This window comes from Procambarus clarkii, chromosome 7 (genome assembly GCF_040958095.1).
Source record: "Procambarus clarkii isolate CNS0578487 chromosome 7, FALCON_Pclarkii_2.0, whole genome shotgun sequence".
NCBI classification, from domain to species: Eukaryota; Metazoa; Arthropoda; class Malacostraca; order Decapoda; family Cambaridae; genus Procambarus; species Procambarus clarkii.
In genome coordinates this window covers 10919355-10935999 of record NC_091156.1, presented here as the reverse complement: position 1 = coordinate 10935999, position 16645 = coordinate 10919355, and the positions used below count along the sequence as shown (strand labels likewise).

At 44.8% G+C, this 16645-nt stretch overlaps 1 protein-coding gene across 7 annotated transcripts in view; it reads left to right on the top strand.

Annotated features, from left to right (window-relative positions):
• Window positions 1-16645, top strand: part of LOC123761297 (GRAM domain-containing protein 4) — a 115119-nt gene that overhangs the window by 15654 nt on the left and 82820 nt on the right. For 2 of the 7 annotated variants that reach the window (XM_069312873.1, XM_069312866.1), the window contains exon 1: window positions 6902-6989. The exons of 4 other annotated variants lie outside the window; for them this stretch is intronic. The gene's annotated coding sequence lies outside the window, so the exon portion shown is untranslated. Of the gene's footprint in view, window positions 1-6900; window positions 6990-16645 lie in introns of those variants that run through there. One more of the 7 variants, XM_069312846.1, reaches the window with a different exon arrangement.

Genomic DNA, 16645 nt, shown 5'->3' with positions numbered 1-16645 from the left:
GTACAGAGTGAGTGGGGGTGTGTGCAGAGTGAGTGGAGGTGTGTGCAGAGTGAGTGGGGGTGTGTGCAGAGTGAGTGGGGTGTGTGCAGAGTGAGTGGGGTGTGTGCAGAGTGAGTGGGGGTGTGTGCAGAGTGAATGGGGTGTGTGCAGAGTGAGAGGGCATAGTGGAAAGCTATCGACGAGCTCGATGTGTAGAACACTCCTCTCACACTGAGAGGAGTGAATAAGTGGGACGAGGACAGGGCGAGATGATCGAGAATAGCTTTATAAACATCACTGTCGGTGACCACACCAGCAGCCACACCTTCGTCAGGAACATTCGGTGACCACACCAGCAGCCACACCTTCGTCAGGAACACTCGGTGACCACACCAGCAGCCACACCTTCGTCAGGAACACTCGGTGACCACTCCAGCAGCCACACCTTCGTCAGGAACACTCGGTGACCACACCAGCAGCCACACCTTCGTCAGGAACACTCGGTGACCACACCAGCAGCCACACCTTCGTCAGGATCACTCGGTGACCACACCAGCAGCCACACCTTCGTCAGGAACACTCGGTGACCACACCAGCAGCCACACCTTCGTCAGGAACACTCGGTGACCACACCAGCAGCCACACCTTCGTCAGGAACACTCGGTGACCACACCAGCAGCCACACCTTCGTCAGGAACACTCGCTGACCACACCAGCAGCCACACCTTCGTCAGGAACACTCGGTGACCACACCAGCAGCCACACCTTCGTCAGGAACACTCGGTGACCACACCAGGAGCCACACCTTCGTCAGGAACACTCGGTGACCACACCAGCAGCCACACCTTCGTCAGGAACACTCGGTGACCACACCAGCAGCCACACCTTCGTCAGGAACACTCGGTGACCACACCAGCAGCCACACCTTCGTCAGGAACACTCGGTGACCACACACCAGCAGCCACACCTTCGTCAGGAACACTCGGTGACCACACCAGCAGCAGCGCCACACCTTCGCCAGGAACATTCTCCCCCACTACCTGTGTAGTGATACCGTCGTCAAGAGTAAACAAACAATGGCGCCAGACGACAGTGGAGTTTACAGCAGGTGAGTCTCGCCCACACCACCACACCCATCACTACCTCGCCCCCTGCCTATTTTTATCCTCAACCTTTACATGCGATAACGTATGTTCTTTTACTAGGTCATGTTTGAGTCACGATGCGAACCTTTACTCTCTGGCTCGCGGGAGGACCCTGAGGGGAGTCGCTCTGGGGCTACGCTGGGCGGGAAGGCTCTGGGGCTACACTGGGAGGGAAGGCTCTGGGGCTACGCTGAGCGGGAAGGCTCTGGGGGCTACGCTAGGCGGGAAGGCTCTGGGGCTACGCTGGGTGGGAAGGCTCTGGGGCTACGCTGGGTGGGAAGGCTCTGGGGATACGCTGGGCGGGAAGACTCTGGGGCTACGCTGAGCGGGAAGGCTCTGGGGCTACGCTGAGCGGGAAAGCTCTGGGGCTACGCTGGGCGGGAAAGCTTGCGCAGGAAGGGAAGACACAAGTGCCGAGAAAAGTTGATGCTATTTTCGGGTAACGGGTCAGAGGAGATACGATTCTCCAAGGGCCACTCCTTCCTAACTTGACCTGAAGTCTCGGGGGTTTGCCAACGTGACCTTATTTTGTGTTTGTTTGCATGTGACCGCAAGACGTGGCATTTATGAATCCTGTCAAGAAAGATGTGTGAACTTCTTATATTGGTTTTCCTTCGACAAATGACTCAGATCCCCTACACTGTCCACTCCCAAGAGCCTGTCCAGTATCCTTCATTCGAATAAATTACCCAAGAATGTCCTAAAGTTTGTTGGGTGTTCGTGTGACTGAATGAAAAATATTGTTGATTTTTTCACAGATTTATCTTTTTCAATTCGTTACAAGCGACTGTCGCTTTTGTAATCGTTGATTAAAGCAATTACTCTTAAGCAGTTAAATCCACATGCATTATTGTCGGAAAATCCGACACCATTTAATAATCATACAGATAATAGCTGTATTGTATAAACAAGTTACCCATAGAAAACGTAACTTGTGGAATTACCGTCTAAAGAAAACGGGATATCATCACCACATACTATTATAATTCACCACCTATTATGGTGGGAATTATTCTTAAATACATTAGTCTTTGGACTTTACCATCATAAAAACATCTTATATAAATTAACTTAATTATCAATATTAAAGTAGAGTAAATGTGACCCTTCTATCACTTTCTGACATGTGGACAATGTAAGCCAGGCGTCAGAGTGAGGAAGGAGGGCTGCCATTGTTGTGTCACCTCCGAGACGTGTGGAGCAAATTTGGCTCCTATCATATCTGGACAATGTCGGCCAGGCGTCAGTAGAATGGAGTGTTAGACATTGCCATTGTTGAGACTAGACCAGAGGCTCACACGGGAGCAAATTCGGCTCCTGTTAAATTTACTTGGACGTAGTGTTATGGAAACTAAAGGTGTACCATTATCAACACGCTGTCTACAAATTCAAGTTAAGTGTCTATCCGAAACCTGTTTATCATTCATTTATGGCCATTAATGTCAGGATATAGGGTGACCCGGTTAGATCACGAAATCGCCTCAAACTAAAGGTAATTAAGCCAGGTCTTTATTGTTCCATGTACAATGTTTCTCTGAAATACCTGTCATATACTAGGTTTCTGGCTTCACAGCTAGCGCCCTTTTAACAGGTCAAGACGAGGAAGCATGTTTGTGCATCAGTTACCAGCACGTGGAAGCTACCTCAAAGAGGGAAAATGTGGTCTACATCCTGGTTATACCTGCTGTACAAATAAGATAAGGAACCTTTTCAATGTATGTAGTTAATTCTGCAGTTTGATTGGCTGCATATATATAAACTAATAAACCCCCCCTAATGTGTAGAGGATCGATTTGTGAGATTAAGAGATTATTGCAGAAATACAGTCCACTTATCATTATACAAATTGCTATCGAAGTATATAAATTAACGTAAATATAAATTCTATATATATTCATATAAATTAAATAAATATAAATCTCACAGGTCGGTTCCCACAATTATAACTTTTTACCGCATTGTCCATAATTTGTCAAATTTTATGATTGTGTTTGGCTATATATATATATATATATATATATATATATATATATATATATATATATATATATATATATATATATATATATACTTATTCTTACTATTATATATATAATAGCTTTATAAAGCTATTCTCTCTCTCTCTCTTTCTCACTTTCCCTCCGTCTCTCTTTCCCGCTCTCTCTTTCTCGCTCGCTCTCTCTCTCTCTCTCTCTCTCTCTCTCTCTCTCTCTCTCTCTCTCTCTCTCTCTCTCTCTCTCTCTCTCTCTCTCTCTCTCTCTCTCTCTTTCTCTCTCTCTCTCTCTCTCTCTCTCTCTCTCTCTCTCTCTCTCTCTCTGTCTGTCTCTCTTTCTCTCTCTCTCTCTCTCTCTCTCTCTCTCTCTCTCTCTCTCTCTCTCTCTCTCTCTCTCTCTCTCTCTCTCTCTCTCTCTCTCTCTCTCTCTCCCTCCCTCCATCCCTCCCTTCCACCTTCTCTCCTCGACGCCCAGGCAGGCACTAACCGCCTCAAAAGCCGCGTAAACACACATTTGCAAACATTTCGCGACGCGCATTCAGTTTCCTCTCCACCGTCCTTTGGCATGATCTGCTCCGGTCTGCCCCACTACCCGCATCCACCTCGCTCATGCTCACCTCTAGTTAAGCTTCCCCATCATTTTGTGTGTTTGTGTATGTATATATATATATATATATATATATATATATATATATATATATATATATATATATATATATATATATATATATATATATATATATATATATATGGTCCTATCCATACTAGCTGTACCCGGCCATGCGTTGCTGTGGCTCAGTAACGCATGTGCATTGCTGAGCCACAGCATCCTTTCCCTGTCTCCCAGTCCTCACCACCGTATTCCCCTCTCCCGTCCCCTTCGTTCTCCCAACCATTCCTCACTCCCACGTCCCCTTGTCCTCCACACCATCTCCCCTCTACCCCGTCTTTTTGTCCTCCCGCCATCCCCTCGTCCTCCTAACCATTCCCCACTCCACCGTCCCCTCGTCCTCCCCCATAATTCCCCCTCTCATAATTTCCCCCTAATTAAATCAAGATTAAAATAAATCGAAATCTATGAAAATTCAATTTATCAGTGCAATTGGAAACATTGAAATGGAATCATAACAGATTTAGTATAGCGTGTGTTGCTATTACTTGCAACAGATGGTGCTGCTTGTCAAAAAAAATGTGTTTACATATCGCAGGTGTGGCATCTATATAGTAGGTATATAACAACACGCGCATATTCCAATGGAACGTTTGTCAAAATTTCAAAGCAATCGGTAAAGAATTTTCGGAGATTAGCGATTTTGAACAAACGAGCATTTACATTTTTATTTATATAGATATACAGTTTAAATACCTATTCTTCACCAGTTCTCCTTCGCAATTCAATTTCCAATTTCTTTATTTATTATGCACTCCATACCCATCCCATGGGCGGTGGTGGAAAGGAATGAATGACGCACTTACACATTTTTTGGGCTCCATTGATGGTATTATCTCCGAATTCCGCGATTTTATCACATTCCATTATCTTTGCAATGCCTCAATTTTTATACAGAGATATTTTCTTCTTCAAGCATCCTTTGTGTTGTTATACGACGGATTTTCTCCTTGTTTGTTGTGGTTTGATGATGAATGATGTTGGCAGCATCTCTTGCTCTCCCATGTCCTTGATCCCGGGAGCATCTCTTGCTCTCCCATGTCCTTGATCCCGGGAGCATCTCTTGCTCTCCCATGTCCTTGATCCCGGGAGCATCTCTTGCTCTCCCATGTCCTTGATCCCGGCAGCATCTCTTGCTCTCCCATGTCCTTGATCCCGGGAGCATCTCTTGCTCTCCCATGTCCTTGATCCCGGGAGCATCTCTTGCTCTCCCATGTCCTTGATCCCGGGAGCATCTCTTGCTCTCCCATGTCCTTGATCCCGGGAGCATCTCTTGCTCTCCCATGTCCTTGATCCCGGGAGCATCTCTTGCTCTCCCATGTCCTTGATCCCGGGAGCATCTCTTGCTCTCCCATGTCCTTGATCCCGGGAGCATCTCTTGCTCTCCCATGTCCTTGATCCCGGGAGCATCTCTTGCTCTCCCATGTCCTTGATCCCGGGAGCATCTCTTGCTCTCCCATGTCCTTGATCCCGGGAGCATCTCTTGCTCTCCCATGTCCTTGATCCCGGGAGCATCTCTTGCTCTCCCATGTCCTTGATCCCGGGAGCATCTCTTGCTCTCCCATGTCCTTGATCCCGGGATGTGAACAGACGTCCTGTGACACCATTGTGGGGTGTCAGCTATCCCGGGGGAAAAATGTTAAGGATTCTTGCTAATTTTTACCTCTCAGGGTTGAGGAAAAGAGGAGATTATATACGTTGAAGAATAAGAAAACTCAAATTCTTGTAATAAAAATGAGATTTTATCTTTATCTGCAGTCTTTTATGTGTCTTATAGTGTGCCGGATATTTGATACGTATTCACTTAGTTGTATTCACCTAGTTGTGCTTGCGGGGGTTGAGCTCTGCTCCTTCGGCCCGCCTCTCAACTGTTAATCAACTGTTACTAGCTACTAACTTTTTTTTCCACACACACACACACACACACACACATTCCCAGGAAGCAGCCCGTAACAGCTGTCTAACTCCCAGATACCTATTTACTACTAGCCAACAGAAGCATCAGGATGAAAGAAACTCTGCCCATCTGTTTCCGCCGGCGCCGATTGAGTGTTCACATCGTTCACGGTCTCACATCTCTCCGTAAACACATCCCGGAACAACTCTGCGTAGCGAGCCGGAAGCGTCAAAACCTCTAATAATGTTAATGGCATTTTTCTTAGGACGGGCGAAGTGCGGAGGTGAGCCGAGTTCACTTGAACACATTACTGTGAATTTATGTCTTTGAAGAAGATGGTGGTGGAGAGAACTTTTAAGGGGGGAAGGGGACGAAGTGAGGGAGAGAAGGAGGATTGGAGAAAGGGAGATAATGATAGAGGGGACAGCGAAAGAAAGAGAGGGAGTGATACTCTCTCACACACACACACACACACACACACACACACACACACACACACACACACACACACACACACACACACACACACACACACACACACACACACACACCTAAACAACACGAGCACGGCTAAACATGGTATGTGTGTTTCTGACCTTATCTTGCATTTCCTGTGTCGTTGTGAAAATAAATTCGCTCGTGCAGTCGGAGTGTAGAAAGCTCATTTTCCTCTGCCAGTCCAGTGATGCTGTGTTGATGATCACGTTGAAGTTGTTGGTAATCTGGTTCTTTTCTGCTTCGTGTCCTGTCTGCCTGCCTCCCTGTCTGTCTGCTCTGTCTCTCTCTCTCTCTCTCTATCTCTCTCTCTCTCTCTCTCTCTCTCTCTCTCTCCAAGATAACCAGGGGTTCCACAAGAGGCAGTGATAAATAAGGTAATCCTAATAATATGCAAATTGTTTTTAGTAAGTTTTGTGTTTAACATTTCTCTTTTAACCAGTATAAAGAGCAAAATCACGTCGTAAGGAAGATAGGGGGAACAGAACTGAGTAGGGAGGTAGGATAAAGGAGAGAGGTGAAGAAAGATTGAGTGATTGATTTAAACGGGATGGAGATGGTTGAGGCCGAGGGACAGAGGAAGAGAGAGAGAGAGAGAGAGAGAGAGAGAGAGAGAGAGAGAGAGAGAGAGAGAGAGAGAGAGAGAGAGAGAGAGAGAGAGAGAGAGAGAGAGAGAGAGAGGTGGGGGAAGGAGGTAGGGGGCCACACGGGTGGTTCCAGGCATTTCCAGTCAGTTGGTCTCGGGACCTGAAAGGCGACGGTGGTGTGTCTCTGCCTCCGCCGCTGCTGTGAGCACCACCGCCCCTTCGTGTAAGCCAGCGGTGTTGGGTCTATTTCGCGCTAAGTACCGCCCTCGTCACCGTCAGGAGCTGGCTTAGGGCGTCCTGACTGCCGTTGGAGAGGCGAAAAGAACCAAGTGACCTTTGTGGTGAAATGGCCGTTTAATTTGGCTTACCCCCACACAACGCCTGCTGTAATATGCAAGGCTTGTTGCGTTTGCAGTGACGATTGCACTGTGCAAGCGGTGGTTTTGCAGTGTTTGGCTTGCGATACCTGCAGGGCCAATGTAAAGGGAACAATGGACGCACCAATAAATATATACGTTTTTGTTGTTAAATAATTGCATTTGCTATTTACGATTGTGAGAAAAACAAATGAATTATGAGATCCAACTTTGCGAACATAACTGTGTCGTTGGTTGGTTTGGGTTGAGTAAAACATCGGTCTATTGTGTGTGTGTGTGTGTGTGTGTGTGTTTGTGTGTGTATTTACATGGAGGCACCACTGTCCCCTCCTCGCATCGTCTGGCAGTGACCAGTGCCATGTTTTCCCCTCACATTCTCCCGTCTCTCCCACCTTCCCTCTGTCCCCTCTCATCCCCAGCCTCACTTTCCCTAAGTCAGGAAGGGGAAATGAGACACAGAGCCTGAGGGGAAAATTGGATTATAACCGAGAAATAGGGGGAAGGGCGAAGCGGGACGAATTACGTTGATAGGGAAAACGACCTTTGACAAAGGGAGACATAAGAGCTAAGACGTATCTAGAGTAGGAGGGGAGCTGTTTTGCTGAGACTGACGAAGATGAGAGGAAGGTGACCAAAATAGGTGAAGATTTTATTTTAGTGTGGGAAAAGTAATTGTTTAAGTAGGGGGGAAGTAAGTGCTAATAAAGGAGGAAAGTAAGTGCTAATAAAGGGGGAAGTAAGTGCTAATAAAGGGGGAAGTAAGTGCTAATAAAGGGGTGAGCATTTGATTGAGAAAAAAATTACTTATTGTAAGCTTATTGTAAGTGCTAGTGAACGGACAGCAACCGCTAGTGAACGGACAGCAACCGCTAGTGAACGGACAGCAACCGCTAGTGAACGGACAGCAACCGCTAGTGAACGGACAGCAACCGCTAGTGAACGGACAGCAACCGCTAGTGAACGGACAGCAACCGCTAGTGAACGGACAGCAACCGCTAGTGAACGGACAGCAACCGCTAGTGAACGGACTGCTACCGCTAGTGAACGGACAGCTACCGCTAGTGAACGGACAGCATCCGCTAGTGAACGGACAGCAACCGCTAGTGAACGGACAGCAACCGCTAGTGACCGGACAGCTACTCCTAGTGAACGGACAGCAACCGCTAGTGAACGGACAGCTACTCCTAGAGAACGGACAGCGACCGCTAGTGAACGGACAGCGACCGCTAGTGAACGGACAGCTACTCCTAGAGAACGGACAGCGACCGCTAGTGAACGGACAGTCGCGGCAACGAGCTAGCTACTAGTGAAAGTGAACGTGAGGGAGAACTGAGTGCTATTTAATGAACTGTAGCAAGTGAAGGGAAAGTGTTTGGTAGTGAGAGTTAAGAATTATTGAGAAGAAAAGTGACTAGTAATAATGTAAAGTAACATCTAGTCAGGAGAGAATGCTATTAACGGGAAAGTAATTTCTAGCGAAATTGTGATGTGGACAAATTGATTGCTAGTTAGGGAACAATTATCTACAACAAGTGAACTTAAAGTGGCAAGAGAAAGTACTAGAGAAAAGTGTTAGTAGAAGAAAGTGCTAGAAAAAAGTGGTAGTGAGAGTAAAAAGTGCTAGTAACAAGTACTAGTGAAATGTACTAGCAAAAGAAAGTTGCTGCTAGAGTGAAGGTGAGTAGGTGTTTGTCGCGCGAGAGTAACTGTTATTAAGGGGATTTTCTTTGATAGTTATTAGTGAAGAGAAAGTGACGTGTGAGGGCAGAGTGACTTGAGTGAGGGGAGAGTGACTTAAGTGAGGGGAAAGTGACTTAAGTGAGGGGAGAGTGACTTAAGTGAGGGGAGAGTGACTTAAGTAAGGGGAAAGTGACTTGTGAAGGGATAATTATGAGTTAAGAGAACGTGCCTGCATGTGAGGGGGAAAATAAAGGAGTAATGATTTATAGTAAAAAGGAAAGTGACGTTCATAGGAAAATGTCTATAAATGGAGAGGAAAGTGACAAGTGGTAATCAATAATGAAAGGAGAGTGCCTCATGGAAAGGTAAATATTGAGAGAGGTTCCTGAAGTGAGGTGTGTGTCTGTACTCACCTAGTTGCACTTGACAGGGGGGGTGAGCTTTGACTCTTTGGTCCCGCCTCTCAACTTGTCAATCAACTGGTGTCCAGACTCTGGAGCCTATATATATTTTGGTTTTTTTATCAAATCTACATTTGAAACTGAGTATGAAGTCAGCCTCCACCACATCACTTCCCAATGCATTCCATTTGGCTGCTATTCTGACACTGAACAAAATCTTTCTAATGTCTCTATGGCTCATTTGGGCACTCAATCTCCACCTGTGTCCCCTAGTGCGTGTGCCAGTGGTGTTAAATAATCTGTCTTTATCTACCCTATCAATTCTCCCGAGAATCTTGTATGTGGTGATCATGTCCCCCCATAATTCTTCTGTCTCCCAGTGACGTGAAGTTTAATTCATCTAGTCTCTCCTCGTAGCTCATAACCGTCAGTTCGGGTACTAGTCTTATGGCAAACCTTTGAACCTTTTCCAGTTTAGTCTTATGCTTGACTAGATATGGACCCCATGCTGGAGCCGCATACTCCAGGATTGGTCTGACATATGTGGTATACAAAGTTCTAAAAGATTCCTTACACAAGTTTCTAAAGGCCGTTCTTATGTTAGCCAACGTGGCATATGCCGCTGATGTTACCCCTCTTGATATGAGCTTCAGGAGATAGGTCTGGCGTGATATCAACTCCCAGGTCTTTTTCTCTCTCTGACTCTTGAAGTATTTCATCTCCCAAATGATACCTTGTATCTGTCTTCTGCTTCCTACACGTATCTTTATTACATTTTATTTGCCTGGGTTAAACTCTAACAACCATTTGTTCGACCATTCCTGCAGCTTGTCCAGGTCTTCATGAAGCCTCAAGCTGTCCTCCTCTGTCTTAATCCTTCTCATTCTTTTGGCGTCGTCAGCAAACATTAAGAGGCATGAGTCTATACTCTCTGGGAGATTATTTAAGTATATCAGAAACAGGTTCGAGTACAGAGCCCTGTGGGACCTCACTGGTGACTTCACGCTAATCTGAGGTCTCACCTCTCACTGTAACTCTCTGCTTCCTATTGCTTAGGTACTCCCTTATCCACTGGAGCGCCCTACCAATTACTGCTGCCTGTTTCTCCAGCTTATGCATCAGCCTCTTATGGGGGTACTGTGTCAAAGATTTTCCGTGCCCCATAAGAGGGTACGTGTACGTGTGTACGTGTGTGTGTGTGGGGGGGGCACATACAGTTTTTTTTAGTATGTGAGGACACACACACACACACACACCCTAGTTGTATTTGGAAGGGATAAATTTCATCTCTTGTTGGGCTCCGCCTATAAATTTTCAATTAGCTGCACAGTTTCCCAAACCCTGAGGGCTGAGTCATAACTACATTGGAAGCCGTGTTCAGAGCCCGTCACCGCCCCTTTACTCACTAGTTCCTCTTTCATCCATTTAATATGATATTAATATTTTTGCCTTAATATCTGTTGAATATGTTGATATAATTGAACCCAGTATTAAAATCAATTTATATAATGAATCAATTATATTTCGAACAGTTTTATATCGCTGTTGTACAATGAACAATGAATGCCACGTGTCGCGTCATTGTAATTTGTATCTCGTTTATTTGTACGACCAACAAAGACACTTTTGTGATGTATTAATTTGATAGAGTTATAGTTTGTTCATCAAAGGCAGAGTCAAAAGAAGAACTATTGCCTGAATGTTCTTCTTCTTTCCATAAGGTTCTTGTCTGTTGAGATGGGGGGAGGGGGGGGCAAAGGGACGGGAACTATCAGGGGGGGAAAGCGCCAAGCCATTACGACTATATAGCACTGGGAAAGGAGGATGGAACGGAGAGGGAAGGGTTGGTGCCCAACCACTAATGGACGGTCGGGAATTGAACCCCGACCTGCATGTCGCTCTACCGTTGGAATGTGTACATAAGTGTGTGTTTATACAAATACTTGTACTCGCCTGTTTGTGCTTAGTTGCTCTTGGCTTCAGCTCTTGGGGGTCTGGTTTTCCATTCGGTGTTCAGGTTCGTGGACCTTTTCGTGTTATTTCCAATAAGCCCTGCATGTGTATCATTTGGATATATGATCTTATTGCAAACATGTCCTCTATTTCACGACCCTGGTATTCTCCTGATAGTTTTATGTCGTGATCATTACTACCCCCGTTTCTACTCTCATCCAGGAATGTGAAGGGCAGTTTCTCTAGCCATTCCTTGTAACTCGGGTTTCTTAGCTCTGAGACTAGTTTGGTGACTAGTCTAGTCTGAGACATTTTTTAATTTTCACTAGTTTGGTTTTATATATGAGATTAAACATTACATGCTGCTGCTGCTGCTGCCTATTTCAGAAATGGTCTGACGTACGTGGAATAAAGTTACTTTGTACGAGAAGAGGAGAGAGACAACAGAAGAGAAAGGGAGTGAAATGAAAAAAAATGAAACGACCTCCTGGCGTGGGAGGTCACGTGGTGCTGGGGGCTGGTGTAGGAGGTCACCTGGTGCTGGGGGCTGGTGTAGGAGGTCACCAGGTGCTGGGGGCTGGTGTAGGAGGTCACCTGGTGCTGGGGGCTGGTGTAGGAGGTCACCAGGTGCTGGGGGCTGGTGTAGGAGGTCACCAGGTGCTGGGGGCTGGTGTAGGAGGTCACCTGGCGCTGGGGGCTGGTGTAGGAGGTCACCAGGTGCTGGAAGAGGAGCGCTGTGAGTCTGACCTTTGACGGCATCCATTAATACTGGAGATAGCACGTGCGGCCTCTGTCTAGTGAGGCACGGACAGCTGCCCGTCAGCGAGGCACGGACAGCTGCCCGTCAGCGAGGCACGGACAGCTGCCCGTCAGCGAGGCACGGACAACTGCCCTCCAGTGAGGCACGGACAGCTGCCCACCAGTGAGGCACGCACAACAGCCCTCCAGTAAGGCACGCACAACTCGTTATCACAGAAGCGCCGTGCTTCTTCAGAATACCGTTCCTGTAGCACCTCTTAAAATCCAGTTTATGTGATATATAACTCACCGGATCCGGTGCAGCGTCTTATAGTCCCTCCTCTCCCGAGCGTCTGTCTCGGGCGTTCGCTTTATTTTTCTCTATCAGAGGGAAGTGGTGCTATTCAGGAGGAAAAATTCGTATGTGGGTCAACAAAATGTGGTGACGTGAAGCTGGAAATTGGGTTACGACGGTGTGGGAGAAGGGGCGGGAGACTCAAACAGGTTAAGCTGGAATTTACCTATCAGCTTTCCTCTCCAGGATCACTGTTCAGTTGATAAAATGCACACACACACACACACACACACACACACACACACACACACACACACACACACACACACACACACACACACACACACACACACACACACACACACACAGTGCCCTCAGAGGTTTGCGACGAGCCTCGTCCCTGAGTTACGAGGGATGGGATATGAAGAGCGCCTGAAGGAACTGAACTTTACGACACTAGAAAAAAAGAAGGGAGAGGGGGGGATATGATAGGAACGTATAAAATACTCAGGGGAATTGACAAAGTGGAAATAGATGAAATGTTCACATAAAATATTAATAGAACGTGGGGATATGGGTGGATGCTGGAAACTCACACACACACACACACACACACACACACACACACACACACACACACACACACACACACACACACACACACACACACACACACACACACACACATACACACACACACACACACACACACACACACACACACATACACACACACACACACACACACGCACACACACACACACACACACACACACACACACACACACACACACACACACACACACACACACATATATATATATATACTGTATACACACTCCCCGCACGGGCGTGAGGGGAGAGACAGAGCCATGTCATTTTGAGGAGAAAGCGCTTAGGTAATATGATTAAATTTATCTCTGAAAGTATATGGGTGTGCGGTTCAGAATAAACTAATTAAACTAACTAAAGTTCTCACTTACTGTGCGAGGGCCTCTTGGGGATTACGGCTATGTTAATTTATTTTAAGGGGATTGCGGGGCTTAGCGTCCCCGCGGCCCGGTCCTTGACCAGGCCTCTTTTTTTGTTACACATCCCCAGGAAGCAGTCCGTAGCAGCTGTCTAACTCACAGGTACCTATTTACTGCTAGGTGAACAGGGGTATCAGGATGAAATAAATTCTGCCTGTTTGTTTCCTCCTCCGCCGGGAATCATGCCGAAATCTTAGGACTACGAATCCCGAGCGCTGTCAACTCAGCCGTCAGGCCCGTTTTTTTTTCAAACTGTCCCAAAGACTGTTGATCTGCATATTTACAAATCACAGAACCGGCTTATCAAGGTTGTAACTTAGCTAAACGAACTTTGCTGTTCAGTTCCTGAGCTACTTATGTTATGTAAAGACTGTAGACTGTTAATATGTTTGTTAAAACCTAATTAGCTTATGAAGGTGTATTTAAATAAACTCCAGAGTTCGATTCCCGAGCTCGTTATATGCCTCTGCCACTAGACTCTCTCTCTCTCTCTCTCTCTCTCTCTCTCTCTCTCTCTCTCTCTCTCTCTCTCTCTCTCTCTCTCTCTCTCTCTCTCTCTCTCTCTCTCTCTCTCTGTGTGTGAGTGTGTGCCTTATCCGTCCACTTTGACTGGTTGGTACGTCAATGGTCCCGCTCTTTTGCGTGGTTGGCTTTCAATCCCCGATGATTCAAGTGGTTGGGTCCCTATCCTTCCCTCCTCCCGCCTATCCCGGCTCATTATCCTCACTTTAATTTAGTTCAATTATTATGCACTGCATTCCATCTATGTGTGGAGAGAGAGAGAGAGAGAGAGAGAGAGAGAGAGAGAGAGAGAGAGAGAGAGAGAGAGAGAGAGAGAGAGAGAGAGAGAGAATTAACTTTTTTCTACCACAGACGTGGCCATTTATTTACAATGTATACCAGCATATATTTACATTTTCTTCTGCCCTGCGTCGACAGGGTTAGAGATATGTTAAACGTACGTAACTATAGACCGCTGTTCTACCAGCAGTGATTGGGTATCTGGTTGTTAACAACTGGCGGGTTGAATTCCAGGGAAACTAGCAGGTAAGGCTAACCCATAAACTATGGGAAGGGAAAGCTCTCAGCCTGCTAACAGGTGTCAGTAATTGTCTGTCCCTGTACCCCCCCCCCCCCTGTGTAGAAAAACAATTATTACCATAGACATCAACGGTAAAGTCACTATAATGAATCAACAGAGGATATAATGAGAGGAATATAATTAAAAGTTCAATGACCAGAAACCCTAAAATTAGGCAAGTAATCCGGAAATTGGTGTCGTGGAAGAGTTGAAATGTGTCTTCCTAAATAATTGAACTTGAATGACGAATAGGATTGGAATTAATGAATTGAGGTTATGGTATCTATAGATCAAAGTAATTAACGATCTGATTTCTGAATGAAGTTAACAGGAAATGCAACCTCAGGGAGTCGGGGCCTATTTGATTTTTTGGTTAGGTGAAGAAAGGCATTGGGTAAAAGGAAACGTGCCCAACTATTTCTGTCTCGCCCGGGAATCGAACTATGAGTCGAAAATAAACCCAACAGTACTACGAGACCCTAAATAATTCCATGTGTGAATTATATACTTACCAATTGCCTTGGAGACAATATGATGAGAATCTATATATATAAGAAATAAGAGATAAATTGTATTTGTGGCCAGTAAACCGAGAGAAATCCAATATTGTCCAATTCTCGCAGCTTCCAGAGGCAGGCCTTGATCTTCGAGCCAAGTTGGCCATATTGTGCCTCTTTCTTAACTTACCAAAGTCTCAAGGTATTAAAGTTTGATTGAATTACTGAAGTTTGAAGGGAATTACGGAAAATTGTGTAACACTAGAGCGTTAAAATATATTCGCGCATGCACGAACGCGTATAGGCAAATGCTCGCACACGCACGCATACACACACACACACACACACACACACACACACACACACACACACACACACACACACACACACACACACACACACACACACACACACATACACACACACACAAAAATCTGAAGCCATATTCATGTCTACGCTCCGAAAAACATGACATTATTATTTGTTTATCTAACTTCTTATATTTCAATAACTCTGTTCTATATATATATATATATATATATATATATATATATATATATATATATATATATATATATATATATATATATATATATATATATATAGAACAGAGTTATTGAAATATAAGAAGTTAGATAAACAAATAATAATGTCATGTTTTTCGGAGCGTAGACATGAATATGGCTTCAGATTTTTGTGTGTGTGTGTATGTGTGTGTGTGTGTGTGTGTGTGTGTGTGTGTGTGTGTGTGTGTGTGTGTGTGTGTGTGTGTGTGTGTGTGTGTGTGTGTGTATGCGTGCGTGTGCGAGCATTTGCCTATACGCGTTCGTGCATCCGCGAATATATTTTAACGCTCTAGTGTTACACAATTTTCCGTAATTCCCTTCAAACTTCAGTAATTCAATCAAACTTTAATACCTTGAGACTTTGGTAAGTTAAGAAAGAGGCACAATATGGCCAACTTGGCTCGAAGATCAAGGCCTGCCTCTGGAAGCTGCGAAAATTGGACAATATTGGATTTCTCTCGGTTTACTGGCCACAAATACAATTTATCTCTTATTTCTTATATATATAGATTCTCATCATATTGTCTCCAAGGCAATTGGTAAGTATATAATTCACACATGGAATTATTTAGGGTCTCGTAGTACTGTTGGGTTTATTTTCGACTCATAGTTCGATTATATATATATATATATATATATATATATATATATATATATATATATATATATATATATATATATATATATATATGCACAGACTACCCTATTCCAGTAGCTGAAGTTTATAACTTTTTAGACACTCATCCCACCAGGGGACTCGAACACTGGCCAACAAGGTGGCAGTTGCATGCTGTATCCACTACACCATACTTCAAAGCCATGAGAGAGGTAGGAATTCTGGGGTATTTAACCAACCAGAACTCCAATCCTCTCCCAGGCGATGAGATAGTGTGGGACCCCGGATGTTCTTTCATCGAGCCCTGTTATATGAGAAAACTCAGTGCCAAATGCTTAATGCAAAAGTTATATATATATATATATATATATATATATATATATATATATATATATATATATATATATATATATATATATATATATATATATATATAGTATATTTATATATATTATATATTATTATATTGTATATAATAATATATATTGTATTATATTGTTGCTATGCTATTTTTCTTTTTGTTTTTATTCCTCAGCAAAACTTGTTTAAGGTTGCAAGTGGCACCACGGGCAGCCTCCTCCAGCTCCTGTATTATTTACACTCAGCAGTGACTCCTCCCTGGCTCTCCTGGTCTCTCTCTCTCT